This window comes from Haliotis rufescens, unplaced genomic scaffold (genome assembly GCF_023055435.1).
Source record: "Haliotis rufescens isolate VD_foot unplaced genomic scaffold, xgHalRufe1.0.p SCAF_21, whole genome shotgun sequence".
In the NCBI taxonomy this organism is placed as follows: Eukaryota; Metazoa; Mollusca; class Gastropoda; order Lepetellida; family Haliotidae; genus Haliotis; species Haliotis rufescens.
The window spans coordinates 8,403,874-8,409,507 of NW_025963902.1; the positions used below are offsets into that span (position 1 = coordinate 8,403,874).

General features: G+C 38.9%; 1 long non-coding RNA gene across 1 annotated transcript; it reads left to right on the forward strand.

Moving 5' to 3' along the window:
- The first annotated feature begins 200 nt into the window (after nucleotides 1-200).
- On the forward strand, nucleotides 201-3,249 carry LOC125382894. The gene is made up of 5 exons (XR_007222554.1): nucleotides 201-304; nucleotides 687-835; nucleotides 1,467-1,490; nucleotides 2,178-2,297; nucleotides 3,162-3,249. It is a non-coding gene; the product is annotated as an uncharacterized LOC125382894 (long non-coding RNA).
- The last annotated feature ends 2,385 nt before the right edge of the window (nucleotides 3,250-5,634 follow it).

Here is a 5,634-nt window from a genome sequence, read left to right on the forward strand (position 1 = left end):
TGAGTGTTTCCTTAAAGTGTTGTCATGTTTCACGTAAGCAATTAAAAAAGAAATGACAGCTGACAAAATCCATCGCAGAAGACCTCACAACCTATTGCACCATCTGTTGTACCTGTCGCCGGGCAGTCTACCGTGACATGACCAGCAAAATATTTTTTTCAGGCTGTAGACGCATAATTCCAAATAATTTATGACAACGTAATGCATCGAAAAAACGTCTCGTCGATTCAACGTGTATATAAGACCCGTGTGCCTTTTCCAGAACACTGACATCTTTCTCTTCAGACTGATTGCTGACTTTCTGGTGAGTCTTTTCTTCTTTCCTTAGCAATCAACTTCGACATTGCTAGATGGTAATACTAGGAAATTTGTCAGAAACAAGCACCTTTATTTACGCTGTTCAAACTTTACTGAAGCTTTTTATATATGTTGACATCCAAGTGCTAGATAAATGCAAATGTAATCTGTTTGGGTGTGGGGCTTTGTAAATGAACTTACCTATATAGCAAAGCCACCTTAAGAAGGTGTGGTTTCATCTAGATGTCTGCTTTTGAACTTCTGTATTCCGTTGCGGTCTCAACAAAGAATAGCTTGTATTTTGATCTACAATATGAAGATGCTGTCGAAGATGTATATCGTCTTGTCAAAACATTTGAAAACAGCTAAAGATAATTTATCTCTTTCAGAATCTGAACCATGGCATCCATCTTGTCTGTTGCCCTGATATGCGCATGCGTGCTGGTGTGTTCCGGTGCTGTGTACGACCAGTATCCGTACCACGGTCAGAAACCGGGTTTGTATCCCGGAGGGAGCTACCCTGGATACCCCCACCAAGGTCAGTACTACCACGACGTACCCAGTTCAACACCATTCTGGTGAAACTGTATATATGAGAGATAGTAGAGTTTCTTTGTTTCTTTCTTTGTTGCCTAACGCCGCTCTCAGCATTATTCCAGCTATATGACGGCAGCCTGGACCAGACAATCCAGTGATTGACACCATGAGCATCGATCTACGACAATTGGATACACATATTTTCTGAATTCGACGAAACTCGCACCAGTACCCGCTACTTTCTACTTTCCCACGACTCACGATTATTTACAGACCGCCGTCATATAAATGGAATATTGCTGAGTGCGGTGTTAAACAAAAAACAAACAAACAGTGGCAGAACGTTTTGGGATGTCATTTGATTGTGACATCATGAAACAGATGATGTTACAAAGGTCTGCAAAGTATTGTTATGTAATGTCAGTCATGATCGAAGATATCTCCCAAGAAATATCTCCTGTGGAAGATCCTGTTTTGGATGGCAAATACAGTTATTATCAGCTATATATCGTTCGCCATGCCTTTAGACTGCCATCTTACCACTAGTGCATAGTCAATGATGTTTTGATGGCTGAATGTATACGAACTAAAATATATACACCTGTCTCTATACTGTATATGATTTCTTCCAGATAAGTATGGAGGCTATTACGGAAGTGAGTAAATAATATTCCAAGTTCTTCTTCATATCATATCATAATATTATGAAGTTCGTGTGAATACTAGCACACAATACAATTGAAAAAAATGGTCAAATGTAACAAAAGTTATGTTTGGGATAACGTTTTCTAAGTAGAGTACAGATTCTAGTACTTTCTGGGGTTGAGTCCCATCCGTGGCTTGCCTACCAGTTGTCGGACTTTCGTTTTTGTGGAAGCTACATTGTGTGCTAGTGATTAGGTGCCTCACTCTGGCAGTGTGGGTTCGAATCCTGTTTGGGACTCAACCCACAAAAGTACTAGAATCTGTACTTTACTGAAAAAGTGTTATCCCAAATATAACATTTGTTACATTATGGATTTCGGTCTTAAAAATCAATGTATCTTTTCGTAAATTTAAATACAATGTTTATTTATATTGCAATCATTTATATCAAAAAAAATATCTCTTGCAAACGGGATTACATTAAAGTAAGTAATCAGTGCCACATGTAACTTTTATAAAATAAACTTTCTATAATATTATATGGATTCAATTATGTCAATAGTGTCGATATAATATTTACGTCTCTTCCCAATGAATTATCTTATATCACAACACACACGTGTTTTAACTAAGAATTCCTGTCATTGTCCTCATGATGTATCTGACATAATTATAACATCTTGTTTTACCTTGACCAGGGTACCGACGATCTGTACCATCCTATGGTGATGGTAGCTACCCAAGACACTACCCGTACTACCCGACAGGATACCCGTACTACCCAAAATACCCCACACAGAAACACTATTAACCATAAGGTATTGAAAATATTAATAATATTATTATAATACATTGCACAATCCATTTAAATTGACCTTGCACTGTCGAGTGTTCTTCGGTCAATACCACATAAGTCAACATGTTCATGATGAGTTCATATATTTAGAACCGATGTTTATTAACACTCGTTATTATTATCTAACAATTTTACAATACAATTTGCTGAATACAAATGTGGAACAGTTTGAAAGAAGTCAGTATTATTCCTACAACGGTTGCCATAAGTAGTTCAAATAATCCTTTCCTAGGGGCGGGGGTTAGCCTCGTGGTTAAAGCGTTCGCTCGTCACTCCGAAGACCCGGGTTCGATTCCCCACATGGGTACAATGTGTGAAGCCCATTTCCGGTGTCCCCCGCCGTGATATTGCTGGAATATTGATAAAACCGGCGTTATACCATACTCACTCATATACTTTCCTTTGTATTACTCAATCCGTCATCTCAAGCTTACGTATCAAGAAACTGTTTGTGAATTTACAAGTCGGTAGAGTCTCCAGAGAGACAGAGGTAGTCTTATTTGGGTGAGTAGGTAAATTGTACCGCTGGTTCACGAAATGTCAGCTTAATGCTGGAAACTCAGTGACCAAGTGACTACAAATCACAAAGATGGACCAAGGAATATATTTGTTGCTAATTGGGTATTCGAAGTCACTACAGTTGATAGAGGTATGGATAGTGGATATGCAGAGTGAATCGCGAGGCCTTAGACCAATCCATTATCCTATCTCTCGTTACAATATGATAGCCGAGGACTTGAAATCTGACATATGACGTGACGACAAATAGTGTTATACTGGCATTTGGTGTGTTCATTTTGTAATAACCACGACTTGTGTATTTCAGCGATGGCGGGATACCACAGGCGGCCCAGAATCCGGCATCTGAATAATGCGATGTGCATGCATTACAAGAAATAAATGTTGTATATTTATGATGTAGTTTTGTTTTCTATAACATATTTAGGTGGCTCTGACAAATAGTTGCGCATATACGTACTTAAGTGTATGTGAGGTGAGGTTTGACGTCGTGTTCAAGATCACTATACTTGAGGTGTATGCATTTGTGTGTGTGTGTGTGTGTGTGTGTGTGTGTGTGTGTGTGTGTGTGTGTGTGTGTGTGTGTGTGTGTGTGTGTGTGTGTGTGTGTATGCCTGCTTGAACTAGTACGGACTAATGCCGATTTTATAGTGCTATCCCACTGAGATACCATGCTGCAGTTTACCATGAATACCCCACACAGTATACTGACTTCAAGCCGACCAGTCCTTGTTTTAGCGTCTTAATGCCGGGCGCCAGGCAGGGTAACAACAAGTACCATCTTTTATCGTTGTTTGGTATGATGTGTCCAGGGATCGAACCCCGAACCTTCCGCTCTCCACTAGACCATGGAGGCGGTCTTAGTGAATGTCAAACGCACACATCAGCTTGTATTGCTTGTTGGAGCTGTTATAATCGTGCAATGACATGCGGACACATTATAGCAAAGATTTCCAGTTTTAGAACAGAACATCAATTGAAAAGTTATAGAGTCAATTATATATTTTTTCAAGGATAAATACAGATATGAATACATGATTTTTGTAACATGTTAGACGAAGAACGCAGGTATTCCCTGCTACATATTTCTTTCTCAAATAATATCCATAATTACCATATTTGCGGACCGCAAGTGTCGCTTCTGCTGTAAGCAAGGCATTGTTCCTTCTCGGCGTGCACTCCGTGTCGAGTCACCTGGTGAACATTTAAGTCTTCAAAGCCAGGCGCTAGGCAAGGTAACAACAAGTACCATCTTTTAACGGGGGTTTTTATGACGCGTCCGGGGATCGAAACCCGGACCTTCCGCTCTCCGGGCGGACGCTCTTCCACTACACCATGGAGGCGGTCTTAGTGAATGTCAAACACACACATCAGCTTGTAGTGCCTGTTGGAACTGTTATGACCCAAAATAACAAGGATTTACAGTTTCAGAAAAGAACTTCAATTGAAAAGTTATAGAGTCAATTATATATTTTTCCAGGATAAATACAAATATGAATACATGTTTTTTCTAACATGTTACACGAAGGCACAAGTATTCCCTGCTACATATTTGTTTCTCAAATATTATTCATAATTATAATATTTCCGAAAAGTCTCGCCTCTGCTGTAAGCAAGGCGTTGTTCCTTCTCGGCGTGCACTCCGTGTGGGGTCACGTGGTGAATCTTTAAGTCTTCCAAGCCAGGTGACTAGACAAAGCTGCAAGGAAATAAATATTGCCAAAATCGCTCTTGTAATATTGCAATAATTATAGAATTTATTTACACCCAGTGGAAACTGTTCCGTCGGTAATCGAGACTGGTTAATGTTTGATATGTATGTGCACGTTTGATATTCTGTAGACATGTATCCATTATTACGTACGTAAGATAATCACATAAATCTCATGAATGCGTGGTCCTGAGTCGATGCGAGCATCCAACGTTAGTCCCGATATATATCCAGATAGTTAAAACTGACTTCATTTCACCACGCGTATGCATTTATGTTAAATCAAATTGAAAGTCGAGAAATTGGTTGGGTGCCTTCACTCTCATAGACACGCTCGATCTATTGATCGGTAGTAATACATTGCAAATGGATAAGCTCTGTTATATAATGTCTGTAGTAGCTCTGTGCATAACTAATATAGAATGCAAAGCGAAGTTTGATGCGTGTGACTATCTTGTTTGGTTTAATAAAGTGTGTGTAAATGTCTCTCATTTCTTCAATTCTGCATTGTCGTTGCAAATAGAATGACGTCTCGTGATTTTTTTATGAATGAAAAAAGTAGTTCCGGTGTGACAGAAGTCAAGGGTTATCCAATCAAAACGAAGAAAACGAGGTCAACCTTGTACAATACACGTGTGAAGTACGAATTTAGTATCTTACCACCTGTATCTCAACCACGAGGGTAATAATCATTGTTATGACACAACAACACTGTGATTATTGAGCCAGACACGATTCCCCATATGGTTACAATGTAGGAAGTTTCTGGACATCAGCGTTGATTCTGAAGTATTTAAACTGAGAGGTAAATGAAAGTATACCGATGTTGGTTTATTTTATGTAATTTGAAATTGAAGAACCGTTGTTAAATTTGATTAGTTTTGTTTAAGCATCACTCATTCCTGCAACATTTTTTAAAAAGTAATCTGTCGTTGGATAATTGTATTAAAATAGAATTGACCGGCGTAAGAAATGGATTGGCAACCACACGACCACATGTTTGAAATGTTGGAGAGAAAAAAGGGAAAATTTATTATGTTTATAAGATATTAAGGTACCAATCAGCAGT